Source organism: Balaenoptera physalus (genome assembly GCF_965194825.1).
Source record: "Balaenoptera physalus genome assembly, chromosome: 18".
Classification (NCBI taxonomy): domain Eukaryota; kingdom Metazoa; phylum Chordata; class Mammalia; order Artiodactyla; family Balaenopteridae; genus Balaenoptera; species Balaenoptera physalus.
This window is the reverse complement of record NC_138899.1, coordinates 54731463-54753532: the sequence shown is the minus strand read 5'-3', so window position 1 is coordinate 54753532 and position 22070 is coordinate 54731463. Positions and strand designations below refer to the sequence as shown.

The 22070-nt window shown below is 34.4% G+C and overlaps 1 pseudogene across 1 annotated transcript; it reads right to left on the bottom strand.

Moving 5' to 3' along the window:
* Window positions 1-1014: 1014 nt before the first annotated feature.
* Window positions 1015-11696, bottom strand: LOC309647582 (COP9 signalosome complex subunit 8 pseudogene; annotated as a pseudogene). The gene has a single exon. The product of its transcript is annotated as a COP9 signalosome complex subunit 8 pseudogene (transcript).
* Between the last annotated feature and the right edge of the window lie 10374 nt (window positions 11697-22070).

The window sequence follows — 22070 nt, the reverse complement described above, 5'->3', positions numbered from 1 at the left end:
GCTCTTAAGATTTTCTATTTCTTCTTAAGTTAGTTTTGGAAGTTTGTGTCTTTGTAGGAAATTTTCCATTTCATCTAAGTTTTCTAATTTGATGGCATAGTACTGTTCATAATAGTTCCTTAAATATCTCAATTTTTTTAAGGTTGATAGTAATGTCCTCTCTTTCATTACTGGTTTCAGAAATTTTGTCTTTTTTTTAGTTTTTTAGGTTTGTCAAGCAAATTTTTAAATCAATTGTATAGATTTTCTCAAAAAAACAACATTTGATTAAATTGTTTTTTCCTTTATTTTTTGTATTTTCAATTTCCTTGATTTCCATGATTCTAACATTTATCTCCTTTTGCTCACTTGGGATTAATTTGGCCTTATCTTTCCAGTTTCTTAAGATAAAAGTTCAGTTATTGATTTGATAATTTTCTTCTTTTCTATATTGGTGTTTAATACCTAAATTTCCAATTTAAGCCATATTTTACTCAATAGCTGCATTCCATTATATATATCATACTTTCATTTAATTTTTTTTCTAATTTTAGAGGTGAACCATTAGAATAATCCATATGTAATAATGTAATGTAGTGTAAATAATGTGTATTCTACAGTCAGTGGCTGGAATGTTCTATATATGTTAATTAGATCAAGTTGGTTGATAGTGTTGATAAGATCTATATCATTGCTGATTTATTGGTTTATTGTTCTTTCAAATACGGATAGGGTGATATTGAAATCTCCAAATGTAATTGGTCATTCCTTATTTCATTTTTCAGTTCTGTCAATTTTTGCTTCATGTATCTTGATACATTTTTGTTAGGTGTGTATATATTCATAATAGTTACATTTTCTATTTTTTTCTCTGTGTTTTTCAATTGGATAATTTCTACTGATATATCTTCAAGTTTACTGATTAGGGAGAAGTCCCTATTCAATTTTCTGTTAAGCTCATCTACTATATTTTCCATTTTTGTTATTTTAGTTTTCAACTCTAGAAATTGCACTTGCTTTCTTTTTTTTTGTTTCTGTTTCTTTATTGAAATTCCATATTTGTGTAATTTTAATAATATTTTAATACTTGAAACATAATTTTAAAGGATTCTTTGTCCGTAACTATAACTAATTTGAAATTATTGTCTACTAAATCCAAAATCTAGTCCCACTCAGAGTCAGTTCCTATTGACTGCTTTTATTATTGTGAGGATGGGTCACACTTTTCTGAATTTTTGCACTCATATTTTTTTTATTGACAAGTGGACCTTTAGATATAATTAATTATAAGCTCTAGATTCTAATGTTTTTCTAAACTTTTAAAAAGTTGCCTTATTTAATTTACAAATTCTTTCCTCTTGTGATGTATAGCCCCTGATATCTCTTATCAGTATTTTAAATTTTGTCTCATTTTTATTTTTAACCATGGATTCCTAGAGGTTGCTCCTGTGTGTGCCTAGCTTAGTGATTAGCCAATGATTGGGCAGAGCAGTAACTTTATTCTCTGAAGACTTTCACTCTCTATCTGTAGATTAGTGTGTAGGTTGGAAAGAGCATCTAAAGTTCAGGCAATTTTAATATCTACCTCAGGTTTAACTTTGCCCTTGATCTCTTGGGTCTTCCTAGTACATACCTATTGTTTCCTAGTTTCCCAGGTGTAGGTGATGAAGGATTTATCTAGGTCTTCTATGATTGTCTCATTAACTGTATATCTAAAATTTTTGAATTCTCTTCCACTTACCTCAGCTAGAACCCCTATTTGTTTTCTTCTAGATTTGCTACTTTCAGTAACAGTGCTGCTGGGTGTGGATTTTTGTTTTTCATTTGAAGTTAATTCACCCTCCTCTGTCAGCAAAGCTGCTGTTTTTCAGGGTTAGTCCCACTTGAATAAATCTAGTGTGCTATTAAAAAGAAACAAACCCTTGGTAAATCTACTGTGCTGATAAAGAGAAACAAAGCCAGCTACTCGTTAAAGGCTGTAAAAACATATTTTATTCAGATTCTTCTATAACAGGGGAAAAAGTCTTCAGTAGAGAACTGAGCTCAATTCCACCAAAACAAAAGTAGGAGACCTTTAAAACACTAGGATGAGATAAAGGAAAGGCAACTAAGGGTTGTAAGTGTGGGGGTGGGTATTGGTCCATGTGACCAGTCCATCTGGGTTTGGTAATTGTTACTAAGCAGAGGAGAAACAAATTCCTCAATCTTTATGATGGGAGGCAGTTGTGCAATTTGGAGCAAGACACCCACAGGAATTAGGCACTTACCTTCCCATGGGGACTGGGAGATAAGAGAGGAAAATTATTTTTCTGAATGTCTGTGTTTTGAAGGGACAGCTCCCAGGCCCTTGAGGAGACAGTTCTGGATGGTAGAAGATGTATCAATACATCTCAGAAAGGCAGAGGAAGGATTTATAATTGCAAGCTTTCTCAGGCAATCATTTTAAGGAGGGCTTGGGTCATTCTAGGGACATGGCTGTAAGCTCCTAGAAGTCATGTTAGAGTTGGGTCAAGTTTTTTAGTGCAGGGATTTGGATGAAGTCATTTTGTGCTGAGTATTTTTGCAGTTCTCAGTGCCAATGGAGCTGGGTAGAGAGGGATAGGAGCAGCTTCACACAGAAAGGGCAAGACGTCTACCTTTCTTACTGGAACTTCTAACAGTGTTTTGTGTGTAAACACTACTCAATTTGCTGTTTGCCTCTGTTCAATATCTAGAGCACTAAAATGGTTGTTTTTGACAATTTGGTCAACTTGTGTACTTGTTTTGTGGGGATAAGATTTGCCAGCCTTTTTACTCCACCATAGCCAAAATCCCACACTGGTTGCTTTCAATTCTGAATGAAAACATTTTTGAGGGAGAAAAATATTGTGGCTAAGAGTCAATCTGATGTACTAGCAAGAGCAATGGATTAAGACTTAGAGCATTCTTACCTCAAGTATGTTGTTAGTAAATCTGTAGCCTTGAGTAAATGACTTAATCTGTTCAAGGGCTCTGTTTTCTCTTGTGTAATAGTGATGCTATACATATCGAAGATGTCTGTTGGAGAATTAAAAATGAATTGGAGAATGAAAGTATCTAAAATTTCAAATTTATTTTACTATAATCTATAAAACGTCTTAAATTTTTGACTATATAAGTTTGGGCATATTTTATTTTATTTTTATTTTTTAAATTTTTTTAAGAATTCAATTAAATATTTATTGAACAAACGCAGAAAAAATGAACTAGGGGGTGGTTTTAACCTGAAGATACAATAAACAACTTCAAATATTCAGAGAGCTGTCACACAAAAAATGAAAGACTTGTTCAGGATGTCTCCAAAGGGCAGAACTTGACCCAAGGGATAAATATAAGCAACCAATAGGCTACAGGACAGTCATACAAAGTGTATCACTTAATAGCTTCTTTCCCAAACAATGCATTCCACACTTACATTTCCCTTCTTCTGAAAGGAAATATTACAACTTAATACTTCTCATGAATGTCTTTAATACGTCACATTTTCATGGCAAGCCCTCTACTGCCAGCAATGGATGTACTCACACTCTCAGAAAAAAATCTAAAGTTAATAAGCTGGTTTACTAGGGAGATGGCCTTTGCTCCTCAGCTCTATCTCAGCATTTCATATTTGTGATTCTCAGGAGGGGAGAGAAAAAGAGCATATTCTCCAAAAGGGCTGAATTAGAGTCCCCAGAACTTCAGATAATGCCCCTGGGGACAGTCCTCCTCAAACCCCAGATGCATCACTGCAACTATCAACTTATGGTAGAGATGGGAGTGTGCTGTGTGCTGAGGCAGAAAAAAACAACTGACAACCACTGTTCTACATGAAGCAGGAGAGCTGTATTTTATGAGTCACTAGGAAATATAAATGCCTAATATTGACGGGCTCCATCCAAACTGTCAAATATTACAAAATGAGAATTGTTTCAACAAAAATTCAGCATGTTTAAGGACAAAAATATATATAATATACTTTATATTTTATATGTATTTTATCACATACTCAGTAAAGAATGCTGAGGTGCTTAATTCATCCAATAAAATTGAAAATAAAAATTTTACATTTTTCTGTCAGTGTTCAGGATTCTGAAAGTGTATCTTGAACTCAGCATGATAAGTCAGTTTTCGAGGAAAGCCACATAATCGGTGAATTTGGCTAACTGCTGTTCATTGGGGATGGGTGGAATGGGGGCAGGCTCCGATAAGAGAATAAACCTGTTAAAGGAAACATCCAGGGTCCCTGCAACTGGCTTTTTGGGTATGACCATTCTTGTGGTGGAGTCGGCCTGCCATCCTTGTTCTAGGATACCTTTCACAGCCTCTTCCACGGGAAGTCCAACAAAGGCTGCGAAATCGTCGGCCATGATGGAGGTATATGCTTGAGAGACCAGGGCGAAGGTTCGCCTCTGGGCGGCATCTCTAAGTGCCTCCATGATTGGCTGGACTGTCTCAGACCACGGGTGAGCGCTGATGGTGGTATAGATCCTGGGGACATCTCTGGGCCAGATTCTTTGTCCTACCGACCAAATTCCCCCAAGTTCAGAATTTGCACATTTTATAGCAGGTGGTATTCTTTTCCAAAGATATCTTGCATTATTCATGTCATTATAAAGCAGATGTAAAGCTAGAAGCTGACATACACTGCGGGTGTAGCAATTCCTCCTGGAGCCTTGAGCTCCTGGTTCTCCCACTGATCCAGCAACTTTTTGAAACTAAAGGAACTTTCAGCCATCACTTCCACTAGCATTTTCCCGGCCGGTCCCGCCGCCGAACCTCCCCGCCGAGCCGGACCTCAGACTCAAGCTTGGGCATATTTTAAATAAAAGTCTGGGAAATAATTTCTGCATAAGCATTTTGCATTGTTTACCTTGAAGTTATTCAACCAATTCTAACTTTAATTCCACTATTTTCCATATTTCATAGGATTTTAGAATTTGAAGGCAAGAAGTAAATTTATTATTAAGTTTATTTCTTCTTTTATTCTACAAATTATTATTTGCTATTTGTCTTTTTCAATCTAAATAGCCTTGTTAAATTTGACCTTACTTTCCATCTGGGAAATAACTACAATCCTGCTTCAGTATTGCAAAATGTTTCATTCCACCTCTTGAAGAGAAATAGGGCTTAAGGGAAATTTTCACTCAAGTGTTACAGCAACTAAAGAGCTATGGCTGAATATAAATGATGTTAGAAATTTCCTTCCAGTATTTTCTACCTGATACAGTCTGATCTTGTAAAAGTAACTATTGTTCTTCATGACTTAATTTTCCCCTCCCTAAAGTGAACATAAGTAATGACTGCTCATATTGGTAACATTTAGAATTGGGAGGAAAATTAGTGATGTAAAACCCACAATTGTTGAGCCCCATTTAGCCTTAGGGGAATACAAATACGTATTCTGATTTCTATTAAAACATCATTGGATAGTACATCTATATACAAAACTGATGACTGTAAAAAAAATAAATATGGAAACTAACAACCACCTCTGCAAATTTATTTCATCTAGTCCAGATTGAAAGTAAGGCATTATAAACATAATATTTAACATCAGAAAGATAAAATCCACATTTATTGTCACCTCTCCACAATCTTTCTCCACTTATTTCTAAAGTATCATATTCTAAACTTCTGAATAGTTTGGTTTCAGAGTACCTGAGATGTTCTCAAACACTATTCCTATCCATTCCTCAGCAGTTGTGTGTTTTTCTTTTGTTTAACAAATCAAACAAACAAAAACAGAAAAATGAGGGGTCTAGTTTTTTTCTAGTTAGTGATTTTGGTAAAATTCTTCACACGTAAGACAGTCTTCTGTAGTGAGGGTTTTAGGAATTGAGTACAATTAGAAGGACCACCATTCCAATTTTCTTCACGAACTTGAATTTTTTGATAGACTGCCATATGTCTAGACTATCTCCAAACGTTAATTCAGTTATGATAAAAATTTACAGAGCCTCATTTTCAGTGAACCCTCTGATAATGTAGGGAAAGCAAAAACAAAACAAAAAACAAAACCTCTCTTTAGAGGAGCATATTAGTTCCCTAACAATAGAATCACGTTACTTTGTAGACCTTGTTAGGCTAAGCTGGGGCCATATTTATCTAGACAATGGAAAAGTTCTCACTGCCATGTACACACTTCCCCTTCAAAAATATTACTTATAATAATAATTTCAAAATTATTACCATATTTTGGAATTTACTGTTTGTCTGCAGTCCTGATACTGTTGTCAGTAAACAGAGAGCTTCAATAATTTTAGAAAATAAAGCCATAGATTGTTTTTCTCTGGAATACAAATCTTTTTTTTTTTTTTTTTTTTTTAATTTTTATTTATTATTTATTTATTTTTGGCTGTGCTGGGTCTTCATTTCTGTGCGAGGGCTTTCTCTAGTTGTGGCAAGCGGGGGCCACTCTTCATCGCGGTGCGCGGGTCTCTCACTATCGCGGCCTCTTTTGTTGTGGAGCACAGGCTCCAGACGCGCAGGCTCAGTAGTTGTGGCTCACGGGCCCAGTTGCTCTGCGGCATGTGGGATCTTCCCAGACCAGGGCTCGAACCCGTGTCCCCTGCATTAGCAGGCAGACTCTCAACCACTGCGCCAAAAGGGAAACCCTGGAATACAAATCTTTAAAGATATTTCTGTATTGCAAAATCAAGAAGTGATACAATCTGAAAGAGAAGGAAATTTTACTTGTTGATACCCTAAATTTTGACTCTGGTCTATGTTGTCATTTCCATATTTAGGAGGTCATTCCACAGGTGTTTATTCTTAATTAACTTAATTAAAATTGAAATTCATATTTAAAAACTGGCTCACAATAAGATTTTATCCCCTAAAATACCCATTTCATGGAAGCAATGACATAAAGTTTTATGCAAATAAACAAACAGGAGAACAAAATCTGCCCTTATACTTCCCACTCTTACAGTTGTTTAGATAATTCAAATTTTGCTCTTTGAGCATATTGAGCAATTATTTTCTTAAGTAGCAAACTGTATTACAAAGCTCCTGGGCCCACAAAATGGGTATTTTGAATAGAAAACCAATGTTTTAACATAGCTGCCACTGATACAGCTTATGTCTTCTTTATTGCACTATCATCTTTGGAATTAAAAGAGAAGACATAACAATACAATGAAAGGGAAAAATGCCATTCATTTTCATGAAACTTTTTACATAATATTCAGCAAAACCTGTGTACAGTCACCCCTTACTTCTGGATATCATTTAGAGGTGACCTGCACAACCTAACAACACTGTCACAAAGGGAAAGAGAAGGGTGTGTAACCAAAATAACCTTTGTAGTTAAAACAAAATAAGAGCTTCTACAACCTAAAACTATTTCTTCTATTTTAGAGTACTCATAATAAAAATCTTCACCAAAATTTCTAGCTCAGAGAAGAGTACAAAGAATAAATTAATTAAGAAGAGTTGGGATTTCTATAATTAACAATATCCATTATCTAATAATAAGAGTGTCTATAATTACATAGTGTTTTATGGTTTTAATGAAGCTTTCATGGACTTTATTTGCTTCTCACAACCATTTTGTAAAAGACAGTATGGGATATTTTACTGATGAGAAAACTTGCCTAAACCTCTTATTTCAATAAACCACACAAAGTTATATACATATTAACTGAAACTTGAGTCCAGTTCTTTTTTGTTTTTAATCAAGTGTGCATGTATTTAACTGGGTCAACAAAGCAAGAAGTTATGCTGTGTAGCCCATGTAGCCCAACATAAAGAGAGGAGAATGAAAAAGCTTAAAAGCCAATAAATATTAAAAAAAAAAATCAACAAAACAACCATCACACACACACAGACACAGACAGACACAAAGACACACATATCCTTATCTAGAGATAGAGTGGGAATAAACAACCCCACATACCTCCAAAGCACCATATTGCAGCAATATAAAAAATATAAGCAGTAATTTAACTAATGATTATTGAGCCTTTAAATAGAGATTAAATTATTTAGATTTCTTAATTTAAGAAAATAGTAAAGAGCATATTTTAGAAAGAGTTCCATATAAATATTTACTAAAGATAAAATTTGGATCCTTTGAATGAAATGTTCTTCCCTTTCCAAATGTGGTTTTACCCAAGTCATCAGTGACCTATTTTGTCAATTCCAGTTGAAAATGTTTTTTTTAGCTTTACCTTAATTCTCTCTTTCAGTAGCATCATATTCAGCTGACTATTTCTCCTTGAAATACTCTTACCTTTATAGTAAAACTCTCCCTGATATCATTCTGTCTTGCTGAACACTCTTTCAACTCCCCCTCCACCATGTGGGAGAGCCTCCACTTTGACCACTAAATATTGAAAAAAAGAGGATTTCTGTCCTAAGCTATTCCTTATCTATAGTCACCCAAAGCAATTTTGCTTATTATCAAGCTTTAGGTGATGATGATTCACAAATTTCTATCTCCGGGGCAGATGTGTTTTTGCCTAATTCAAATCTAATTTCAATTAGAATTGAATCCAAACTCTACCTTTAAGGTTTCCATGCTTTAGACTTTGCCAAACTTTCCAACTTATTTCATACCAATCTCTTATTTCACTCCAGTTATTCTTTCTCTTCTTAGAATAGAATCAAATTCTCTGTCTCATGTCAGAACTGTTGTACTGACTTTGTCTTCTGCTACCAACATGTTTCCTTGTATCTTTTTTATGGCTGGCCTTACATCCTAGTTTAAATGGTTTCCTTAAATAGTAGATTTCCCTGACAACAACTGTGGTTTACCGCTGGTGATCTCCATCACAAGACACTATTTATTTCTACATAGTGCACACATGCACACAAAGTCACACACACAGAAGATCTAGAACTATGGATTGTTCTATTAGATACAAATGTTAAGCTCCATGTACAGGAATATTAACTATCTCATTTTCCATTTTATCACCAGTGCCTCTCTTACAGTAGCTATTAAATATATATTTGATAACTGAATGAATGAATAAAAAATTTTATGATTGGATAAGCAAAAGAATGCTTAATGGAAAGACAGAAAACTGAGCAGAAAATTGAGTGTATTTCATAGAGAATTAATCAGTCTGGTTTGCAGCATAATGGATTTTATGTTAATTGGGGAAATATATGAAAATTATTGAAGAAAAGTTTGAAATCAAACCAGGAACTCAATAATAAAAATAAGAGATGTATATGTGGCACTTATTTACATAAAAGTGACAGTTGGTTGAAATGCTAAAAGTAGTTGAAACTGACAAGGGAGAGAAGCAGAAGAATGAGTCCCATGCTTAGTGAAAACTCACTTAGAAGGAAAAGGAGTTTGAAGAAGAGTGAGGAAAGTAGGAGAGGAAGAAGAGAGTACTAGTACTAGTACTTTTATGGAATAGGTATGCTACTTTCACGAAATAATTTCCTGCTTTGCCCACATTAAATCCACCAACAATCACTGAGTGTTAATACCACTTTTGTCAGTACTAGTTAGTACATTTTTAAATGCTACTTTTGTATCTCCTATCTTCTTTTTCTTATTCTTCATCTCTTTTACTCCCTGTACCTTATTATAAATGGCTTTTAATTCACTAATCTCTTTTTAGCTGTTTCTGATCTAGTCTATACTTACTAGGTTAGCATATGTAAAACACTTAAAACAATGGTGGATGATAGCATAAACAACGATGGATAAGCACAGCATAAACGTTTCTTTTACTATTGCATCATTTTTCATATAACTTCTCAATTGAGTAACTTTTTAAAATTTAAGATCTCAAACTTTATACTTATGAGCTTTCTACTTGATTCTTTTTTTTTCCTTGTTGGATCTTTTTACTTAAGTGTTTTTTTTTTTTTTTTTCATATATAATGTTTCTTAACTTTCTGGCTTTATGTTATCTTCTATTTGTTTATTTAAACATACTATATGCATAAATCTATATATATATATATCTTCTTTTACTTATTTCAACATTATAAGTGTCTTTTACTTATTCCAACGTTTTAAGCATACTTATTCTAAGTCACTGCTTTATTTTATTAGATCGTAGGGGGAGACAGTTAACAGTCTCCTTGGTATCAGTTCTCCTCTTCTCTTTTTATTGATAAAGCCATTAACTTAAGGAGAAACATTACTGTCCACCTAGTGACAAGATGTCTCAACATATGACATATGACAATATGTCCTTTCAGTTAGAGATAGGTATGTAACTGAGTTTCGGTCAACAGAATGAAGTTAAAAGTGAAATAGATGTCTAGATCTTGTCCTTAAAACAGTACAGTCTGGAATCTAAATGTGGTGAGATGACCCAGTTTTGACCTATCAGATAAGTGCAGACACCCTAGTGAAAGGGGGAAAACAAATGAAAGGAACCTGGGTCTCTGAATGACCGTGAGGGAGAGACACCAGCAGCTGGAATACTCATGTGTTATATGAAACAGAGATATACTTTTATACTATTTCAGTTACTGTCTTTTGGATCTTTTTTGTTATAGTAACTTCTTTACCATAATAAAATGGGATTTTTTTTACCTGAAAGAAGAATCCCCAAGAAATATCTAAAATATTGATATATGACATTGACATAGAGGGCAAGCACTGGATGGTAAAAAAGACATACGGCAGGTTGGAAAGCTGGTAATTCTTGTTATGTTATGGAAATAATTAATTATGGCATTGCCTCCAATAATTTGGAAGTCAGACCACATGCCAGAGTGAAAGCGCATATTAGCTCTGGAGGGAAGTGATTAGAAAGAGCCAGAATTTTCAGTTGGTTGCACCTTGCTATTATTACCAAATATTATATAACAAAGATAAGCTCAGTCAAAATTTGTAAGGGTTGTAAGCAGAAATTGCAATATTTAGAACCTAAATCTTTGGGCTGTTTCAGAACTGGAAGATTCGATTGCTCATGTTCCTCTAAGTATTATGTTCAGCACCTTTAACAATAGCCTTCTATTAAAACTTATCTGCTAAATTAAGGGATCTACCCTGGTTCAAATATCAGATTCAGGGTATTGTTTTCCAAATAAGCTTATTATTTTACAGAGCAGAAAGATAGCCATCACTGCAAAAGAGGGATAAGAGGAAAGGGTGATAAGCCAAGCAGAGGCAACAGTAAAATGTAACCATCTTAGGGAATGGTACTGTTAATGAGGTTAACAAGCCTCGATGGCCAAACCTATGCTTATTTTATCCCCAAAGCCAACTTCAGGCCCTCAAGTATTCTCTAGTAGGAAAGAGCCTCTCAAAACCACCCACAGAGCCCCAACTGACAGTGATCCAGTGTCAGCCACTGAGTAACAGGATGCAGAGAACCTGGGATCCTCAAGGAGTATATGGCTTAATGGTCTTGCTAGCATAGATCACTCACTTTGGGATTTAAAGTACTGAATTTTTCGATGCTCTTTATGATGGAAATGTAGGCTTTAACTTCACAACAACACTACATTTCAAACTCTATAACACATTAAATCTGTGCACTGTCTTAGCATTTTACTTTCTGAAGTGATTTATCATTTGTCTCTTAGCTTCCTCTTTGTGGGAGTTATCCACAGGGAGTCTTAGGCGAGACTTAGCTTAAAGAGCCTTAATTGTGGATGGTTTCACTGTTAGTCAATGATTATACACCGACTTTGAGAAAAATTTTTATTGAAGTATACTTAATTTACAGTGTTGTATTAGTTTCAAGTGTATAGCAAAGTGACTCAGTTATACATATATATATATATATGTGTGTGTGTGTTCTTTTTCAGATTCTTTTCCCATATAGTTTATTACAAGATATTGAATACAGTTCCCTGCACTCTATAGCAGGTCCCAGTTGTTTATCTATTTTATATACAGTAGTGGATTATACACCAGTTTTTTTTTGTTTGTTTGTTTTTTAAATGGCAGTGATCAAATCGTAGCTCCTAGAGCGCCTTTTTTTTTTTTTTTTCTTTAATTTATTTATTTATTTTTAGCTGTGTTGGGTCTTCGTTTCTGTGCCAGGGCTTTCTCCAGTTGCGGCAAGTGGGGGCCACTCTTCATCGCGGTGCGCGGGCCTCTCACTATCGCAGCCTCTCTTGCTGCAGAGCACAGGCTCCAGACGCGCAGGCTCAGTAGTTGTGGCTCACGGTCCCAGCTGCTCCGTGGCATGTGGGATCTTCCCAGACCAGGGCTCGAACCCGTGTCCCCTGAATTGGCAGGCAGATTCTCAACCACTGCGCCACCAGGGAAGCCTTATACACCAGTTTTTATATTTGTTTCTCAGTTCATGAGTTTTGCAACATGTAACACATTTTCAGATTCCATGATGAGCTGTGCAGTCTTAGGCTCAAAAAGTTCTCTATTTTAATCTATGTGTCAACTTTAGACTGTTGGGAATAAACTTTTCAATTCCTTCCTATGGTTAACAGTCTTTTCCTGACTCCTTTGTAGCATAGGGAGCCACTTTCAAATCTCTACTATTCTTGTAACTGCAACGTGATACAGGTACTAAAATCCTAGAACTAGCATATGTAAGCTGCTGTGTCAGTCCTGTGAGATGTGTGGCTATCACTCCTGCTTACTAGTTTGTCTACATGTTTATTCTTTATTTCTAGGATGTGAACAGTTCCCTTTTTTATGTTTGGGGTGGGAAGAGGATTTTTCTATCTACTTGCCAACTTCTTGTCTAGGATCTGAGATAGAAATATGAATAAAAGTGAATGAGGAGAACAAAGACTAGTTTCAGATGTTCCAAATCTTTTAAAGAAATCCAAAGAAGTAGAGAGAAAGTAAGGATAAAATGCTATATTAGACAAAATAAGTATAAATAATTTTAAGAATATAAAAGACATGAGATCAATGGCAGGATCAATAAGAGAAAACCCACACCTTAACCACAGCTTCATGAAACCTTAATGCATCAAAGATAAAGTTGAAATGTTAAAATGTTTCAGAGGGGGAGGTAAATTACCATAAATGAAAGGGAAACAAAATGATATTAGAAATAATAGATGCAATAAGACACATGAAATAATATCTCCAGAGTGTTAAGAAAAAGTAAGTTTTTACCTGAAGTTCATTAGCCACAGCAACTGTTCAAAAGTGAAGGTGAAATAAATACAACTTCAGGCATACAAAAATTTCTAAAATTGACTAACCACAGACTTTAGCCTAAAGAAATAGTAAAGAATGTACTTCTTCAAGAAAATTTTTTTAAAAACCTGGAAAAATTTGTTAATGCAAATATTACTAAGTCACATTGGTAAATTTTATTTATTAAGAATACGAGCACACACACATATACTCACGTAATAATTTTATGACATTATTAACAAGTTGGAAATAATAGATAGTGGGAAAGGATAGTTTTGAAGTAAATAAAAGCCTGTTAAGATTCCTGCATTGTTTGGGAACATGGAGAGACTGATTAATTCATAATTAATTATTAGTATGAGAAAAATAAAATTAATTCCCTATCCCAGACCATGAAAAAGTTTCCACATAAAAATGAAAAATAAAAATTATGAAAGGCATGGGACTATATATCCTGGACCCACCTGATCCATCTCTGTCATAGATTCCATTTATCTACCTGTCATGCTGATACCTGGCTTTACCTTTCAAACAGAACTTTGTTTAGCATTTTAATATTGTGGATTAAAAAAATGCTGCCATGTGTTAACCAGATTGTAGGTGTTCTTGCTTTAGAAATCTAGACAGGAATCCTTGTGCCTGTAGTGACAAGGCCTTGAGCTAAAGCCTGAGCTATCAGATCTAATGCTAGTTGCATTATGTTATAAGACAGGTAAGGATGACTAGCTCTGAGTTTTCAAGGACCTCTAATATCCTATGACAATTGTCATTGAAAACCAAAACCCTCTTCTTTCATTTTAAAAGCTATCACTGAACAAGAATAGAGCATTTGACTTTAAGACCTTAAGGTGTAATGCCAAAAGCCTACTACTTGTCTCTCTGTGAACATACTAGGCAGGAAAGCAGATATCCTTTTATTGAATGCTGTGTTTTTATCTGAAATAGAACTTCTCCAATGCCTATCATTTAATGCACTTTGGTTTGTACTAATTCAATGTAATGAAACCCCTCTGAGACTGTGACTGTGTCTATAAAAGCGTGGAAAAATCAAATTAGACCATAAAATTTGGCCCATTCAATTTACATTAAAAGAGAAAAATGTGCTAAGCAAGACTTTCTGTTGCATGTTTTACAGTGCTGAGGCTTTGAAATTTTTGGAGGAAGTAATTAGTAAAGCTCTCAGAGATAGTTACTTGAATATGATTAATTTAGTTTTTAAATCAATTCTGATAAAATACAATCAAAGTAAATAAAATAGAGGAAAAATAAGCTGATACTTTGGTCTTAAAACCTATTCAGTGATGGAGAAAACTAATCACCTTTCAGGTTATGAAGAGATAGTGTATTTGACATTGGTTGACCTTGAGGAATCATATAAACTTGTCTTCTGAGAGGTTGAAAATTATGATTTATTTTCACCACATGGCAACGTCAATATACATATTTTTTCATGTTTGAGCATACATTTTATATCACATTTTCCCTTAATGAACATCTTTCTTGAAAAACTTTAAACTCTTTACATAGTGTCTGCCTATTATATATTAAGAAATTTGGTAAGCCAAGACATAGTGAGGGTGTTAATTCCCCTGAGGGTATCAAAAAAAGCCTTATGAGGCTGTTGTTCAGGATTCATTGCTAATGGTGAATCTATCAGTTAATAATGGAGTTGAGAATAAGATATGTTTCTCCCCAAAGGAAAAGCTTTAACTACTAAACCAAAGAGTGTCTTTAAGTGCTCTGTGGTTAATCATTATCCTCTACTTGCCAGTACTTTGAAACATCATATCCTCCAGGAAGAATACTCATGTAATCAGGATGCATATGTGAGAAGCCACTGAAATGTATTAAATTGTCCATTTCTTTCATTTCCAGCCAATTCTAAGTTTTTACTTATTATTTCAAAAAGGTGTGTAACTTGCTAGGGAGTCAAAAAAAGTTATATTCTGGGAATAAAGTATAAAATCTTTTTTTCACACATGATGAAATTTCCACCAATAGGGTCAGCAAAAAGTCACAATAAAGGAAAGATGAGTATTTTGAAATTTATCAGACCATTTCAGCCAAAGTATAGATTTAAGATAATTAATACTTCCAGGCATGTACTATGTTAGGTCAGATTATTATGACAATCAAATTCTTGGATTTTACAGGAAAGAGAATTTCTACACCGCTTCATCTCTACTGTGCTTCCAGATCTGATCTGTAAAACTCTCCCAAAATTATTGTTTAGAAAATTTGTGTAGCTGATTGAGACAAAAAACAACATTTTAACATCTGGATGCTTATTTCACTTTTATTCTCAGTCTTTCAGTTGAGTTACCAAATTTTTAGTTCTATGCACTGTCTTATTGTAAGAAGATATATTTATTTATTCTTCAAATAATTTGATGTGGCATACAGATATATATGTTATAGTATGACACAAAAATAAAGTAGAATAAATGAAAATGAAGGTTAACTAAACCAGAATAAATTAAGTCAGAAAGGTTCTTAGAGAAATGTTTTATTCACTTGCTAGAGGTCAACATCAAATTTGGTTCTCTGATCCCTGACAGCCAAGGAAAAATGAAAACTTGGACAGCCACAGGATTCAATGTCACTGAAACTAAAATATACCAGTGACTCATGAGAGGTTAAGTTTTTTTTTTTTGGAACTGAGAATTAACAAAATGAAACCTGGGAATTTTCATAAAGATAATGCGGGGCAAAACCTCAAAATATGCTCAGCAAAATCTATAAAGAAAATCATACAAGTAGAGATCTATAGCATGTGTCAATTTTTCTAGGTCTTATTGCACTGGCAATGTAGACTTGGCCCATGATAGCACAGTTAAATAGTCATGCTGCTTAATATTTGCAAAGATACTACTTATTGAAGTTGTCATTTCAACTCAATTATTTTGCAGAAAACAAATTGCCTATCATACACACATGCACACACACACACACACACACAAACACACTTATCCATGTAAATTCTCATATTAAAACCAGAGTGCTTCAAATCAAAAGATGGTTAACAATTTACTAATCCTCATAACATAGTCTTTTCCAAGGATGTGAGGGGATATGGGATGTAGTTATACAGATATAAACATATAGATACTGAATATGGAATTCTAAATCAGATCCTAGAACTACACTAAATACTTTTTAACTAAAATATATAACTATTGGGGAAGTTAGCCTTAAATATTCCATTCCTCCATACTTATTTATGAAAATACAAAGTCATTAACTATATGAACATAAATGTTTACCTCTTTATTGGTTATTAACTATTTTAAGAATTCAGGTAATTTCTATTAATCCTATAACATTTACTTATTCAAAGAAATCCAAGTTTATATAAATTGGAAATGTTTTGGAACTTGATAAAAATTAAATGACCTTTTGTGTAATTTACATGTAATTACAAAGTTGACAATTAGAGAAATGCATAAAATGTATGTGTTTCAGTTAGAATAATGAGCCCCACTCCCCACCAAAGATGCCCATGTCCTAATCCCTGTAATCTGTGAATTTGTTAAGTTACATGGCAAAGGGGAATTAAGGTGGCAGATGGAATGAAGGTTGTGAATCGTCTGACTTTGATCAGGGAGAATATGCTGAACTATCCAGGTGAGCCCAATCATAATCACAAGGGTCCTTAAAAGTGGAAGAGGAGGGCAAGAACAGTGAGAGTGAGGCTATATGAGAAAGTCTCAACCTACCATTGCCAATTTTAAAGATGAAGAAAGGGAACCATGAGCCAAGGAATGTGGGCAGCCTCTAGGAGCTGGGGAGACAAGGAAATGTACTCTCCCATAGAGCCTCCAGAAAGGAATGCAGCCCGCTGATGTCTTGATTTAGTCCTGTGAGATCCTTGTTGGATTTCTAGCCTACAGAAATATAAGACAGTAAATTTTTGTTTTTTAAGCCACTAAATTTGTGGTAATTTGTTACAGCAGCATTAGAAAACTAACACAATATACTTCATAAAATATAGCATTATGCCTGTGTCTGCAGTTTTTATATTTGTCTATACCATGAAGATCTCTATACGTGATAATATACATTCCCTGCACAGATGGTATAGCAGATAGATAAGCCCCATAGACAGTTTCCTTTCAAACCTGAATTAACATATCAATTTCCTTATTTTAATAGTTTAAAAACTTGCTCTTTCAATTGATCTCCAAATGTTCTCCTGTCAAAATTAAATAATAATGTTCATTGGTCATTCTATCACTAGATTTAAATTCCATTTGAGTTTTTGGATACTAGACTAGGTTTTCCAGAAAAAACTAAGAATCTGTTAGTTCCAAAGAGCTACAATTTTAATATGTGAAATGTTTAAAAAGAAAATTAGGTTTTAGAGTTATTATTGATTTAATGGTAATTGATATCTTAACAACAGAGGACCATATTTTTCAGACATGAAATAAAATAAACTGAAAAATATTAAAAGGTCTTAATTCACTACAGAAATATATCTCATTGAAACATTGTGAATATTTTGGTTTTAACTTTACTGTTAAGTGGCACTTGGGTATTAATGCTTGCCCCTACTGAGTTTTTTTTAACTGAAATGATAGTTTAACTTCTTTTGATGATTTCAGTGTGTACTCATAAATGATTTGAGTGATTTAGTCTAAATAATGTGTCATATGTGGTAAAACCATAGAAAACCTAAAGAGACTTTTTCTTATCTGCTTGTGCCATTATTAATCTTGACATTTGCATGATAAAGAAAATTATAATTAAATGAAAAATGTATCACCCTCTTGCATGATGAGTGCAGTAAGGAAACAATCAAGGGAAAACAAATCTGACAAAAACAGAACATCAACAGTAAGGGGACAAAAAGGGTGGGGGGATAATTATCCATTTGCAGATAGATAAATAAAATAAGGAAAACAAATGAGCCGATGGAAAAAAAGTCCAGCAAACAAGCTAACAAAGCATAAGTCCCAAAGATGTGCTCTGCCTCCATAGAGACAAATTATCACAACTTTCCTCTTAGATCTAAATGAAGGAATGATTTAATCCGTGAAGTTGTTTTTCTCTCAGATAACCTTTGGATAGACTTTCCCCTCCTTTTTTAAATCTATCCTGTGGAACAAAAGGAGCTGAGTTACTTAGTATTTTTCAATATTAAACTTAAAAAAATTTACTCTTCATTTAAATGAATATGGATATGATTTTAGATTCAGTTTTTGGAGAGAACAAAGAATAATTCACCCTGTTTAAAGTTGATCAGAATTGAAAAATATAATCATTCTAATCAGGTGAAAATGAATTTCAAATACAAAATTCCAAACAACTTTCTTAAATGCCAATAATACTACTTTGTAAATAACAATTTGTTTATAAAACCAGGGATTTACATTCGGTTAAGGGGTTAATTATGCCCTTTTAACCTATTCACAATGATGAAAATAGCTATTACACAGGCAGGAAACATCTTTCTGTCCTAGAAGAAAGGAGTTATCAAGGCTTGTCAACTCTGCTTTTGTACACAAGTCATCCCTCTTCCTTATCACTGTCACTGCTTTCACTCATCCTCAACTCTTCTTGCCTGAATTATTCTAATAACATCCCAAATGGTCTTTTGTCTCTATTTTACTCCTGTGCCATCTGATTTCCACACTGATTTCAGAATATTCTTTCAAAAAGACAAATCTGAGTGTTTATTTTCCCTACTTCAAGTCCAACAATAACTCCTATCACCTTCAGCTTCTACTGTAAACATGGTGGCTTAGCCATAGAAAACCCTACATCCTGCCTACCACCTGCCTATATTTCCCTTTACTTTACACACCAGCCTTCCTCCAATCACACTTGTATTTCTACAGTGCCATAGTGTTTAGTGCATTCATTTATTCAGCACTTATGAACATTTTCTCTCTCTAGTAAATCTATAGCTTTGATATGCTCTCCATTCTGCAGCCTATGTTGCCCCTTTTGTCTGACTGACAAGGTCTCTCTCATTCTTTAAATCTGAGTTGAAGCACCATCTGCCTACTGAATAGTGTTCCATACCCGCTCTGGCCTCAAGTCAGAGGGTTCATATTAATCATATTAATCCAGGATGCACTTAGATTTCAAGGTAGAGCTAAAAGAGTTGGGCCTTGGTTGCCGTGCTTCACAACTCTGTGGTATTACACAACATGCTATGCACATTTTATGGGACCTACTGAGCCTACCCGCTCTCACCTTTTCTGAAAGCTCCCTGTCAAGTTGAGCTACTGCAGCAAGCATGTGTTAAATAAAGGGTCTTGTGCCAAACTCCCTACAGGTGTTTTTTTTTTTTTTTTTTTAATTGGACTATAGCTGCTTTACACTGCTGTCAGTGTCTGCTGCACAGCAAAGTGAATCAGCCATACGTATACATATATCCCCTCTTTTTTGGATTTCCTTCCCATTTAGGTCACCGTAGAGCACCGAGTGGAGTTCTCTGTGCTATACAGTAGGTTCTCATTAGTTATCTATTTTATACATAGCAGTGTATATATGTCAATCCCAATCTCCCTATTCATCCCACCATGCCCTTTCCCCTTTGGTATCCATATGTTTGTTCTCTATGTCTGTGTCTCTATTTCTGCTTTGTAAATAAGATCATCTACACCATTTTACTAGATTCCACATTTATGCGTTAATATACTATATTTGTTTTTCTCTTTCTGACTTACTTTACTCTATATGACAGTCTCTAGGTCCACCCACGTCTCTGTAAATGACACAGTTTCGTTCCTTTTTCTGGCAAACTCCCTACAGTTAATTGGACTAGAGGTGGACTCAGCCATGGTGGGCCAATGGGTCAATGAAATTCCTCCATCCTCCAAACTGGGATTGTGACTTACTTATTGTGGCTTTATTTTCTTCATCAATAAAATGGGAGCACTCATAATGGTTTATCAGATTGATTGTGAGGATTAGGTAACAAATGGAAAATAACTAACACAGAGTAGATACTTAGTAAATGGTTCTTGACTTATCTGTCTCACATGCTCTTTCATCAGATGAGAAAATTATGTCTAAGGATTTTACAATGTGTTAATAAAGTGCTATTATTTTCTGATATAATGTATTATTTCTGATGTAACATCTTATTTTCAAAACTAGCATGTGTGAATTCCTGTCGCTGAAGTGTGAATAGATTTGGGCCATAGGCCAAGGGTAACCATCAGACAAGGCTGGTACATATTCTTGTGATGTAGATTGCTAAATTTCCATACATGTTCAAGTTAAATTACATATATATATATTTGAAGTGTGAGTTTTGCTTTTTGGATAATGAATAACTGGAATTTTCTCCACATTCCCAGATGCTCTAGGGAATGAATTTATTCTCTCCTTTTCTAAACAGAACCTCGGTGAAAAGAGTTTAAAATAATTATCTAAAATGTTATGAAATGAAAAAATAATACTCTAGTTGAAAAATTGCCTCAATTCCTCAATTCTTTGAGTCATAGATTAGACAAAAAACAAAGGAAAGACTTCTGAAACCTTACCTTAGGGAAAAGGAAGTCAATTTTCTATACCATACTTATCTTGTTCACTTCCCTGTAATTTATATTCCAGGAACTTGCAAGGATTTATTTTTTCTCATCCTCAAGGGCGTAGAGTTAGCAAGCCTCCAAGATGCAGAAGTGGGTCAGACTAGGACAAAGAAAATAAATCACAGTTCAAGGTCTAGGAAGACCCTGGCTCTGTTTCTTCAGAAAAGGAGGAAGTTTCATAAAACATCAGTCTGAAAAATATAGGTAAATATCAGGAGTTTGATATGAAATGTTGATGCAACTTTAATACTTGAATTATATATAGTTTCCAGAGGCCTCAGTGACATTCTTACTAGAAGTTGGCTACTATTTTGTAAGGTAATGATATAGAAATCCTATGAGACATTATGCTGTTTACTAAGATATTTAGAAGAAAACGGAGAAGAGGCAATAGCTGTGTCAGAAAAAGATGGTGTTTGAGAAAAAGTATAAAAGTAGCTTTTTAATTGTATTTATTTTTAAATAAGCAGGGCTGTCACATTGTTCAAAATTTGAAAGATATTCAGTGAAGCCTCCTTGCCATGCATGTTCCCCAAGCACTCATGCCCTGTCTGTGGAAACCAGCAATATTAGCAATTTCTTATATATTCCTCTGGAGATATTTTATGCTTATCTAAGCAAATATGCTTCTATTATTATATCCCTCCTATTTTACCCAAAAGGTATCATTTCATGACACTGTTCTGCTCCTTACTTCACTTAGCAAGAATCACTCTGTAATATGACATAAAGTGTTTTCTCCCTTTTTAAAAGCTACAGTAAAATCCAGGCCACGAATGTACAGTATTTTTATTTACCCTGTAAATGGAATACTTCTGATTTTACTCTCTAACTTTCCAACTTGCATCTCCTCAAAAGAAAAGGTGTAAGAATTTGCTGATTTGCTCATCAGCCCAAAAAACCTGTTCTTTACTCAGCGTGTTTTGGGATCATCCATTCTCCAAGGTCTAGGTTTGGGGAGGAGGGAGGATGCTGCGTTTCCTCTTCTAAATATGTTATATCAGTAATGGTGTTGCTACCATTCACTGATCTTCTTATTAATCCTTGTGCTAATTCACAAAGTAATTAAGCTCGTTGAGGTGGTTTGCTGAAGCTCCCCAAAACTCAAATGAAATCTCTGGTGAATTATTACATTTTTTTGCTTTCTACAGAAGCTACAGTAATGCAGTTTCAACAGGCTGTACTGCTTTTGTGAGTAACTGATTCCATTTTGAGATGCAGAAAGTTATTGAAACATTTTCATGATGGTATTTATATTTTAACACTTTATCTCAAATTAGATATCCCAGTTTTAATTTGGAAGGCAAACATCTATTTCTCTTATTTTCTGAATCAAATTTCTAGTGCACAACTATCAAAAGAATCAAACGTTATATCAGTTACCTATATCAATGGAAACCTTCAGGAAAACCTCTTGGAATAAGGTTTTGAGAGATATAATTTCTCCTTAGTTATTTATGAGAGTCACCTTAAACAAGTCTCCCATTTATCAGTAAAGAGTG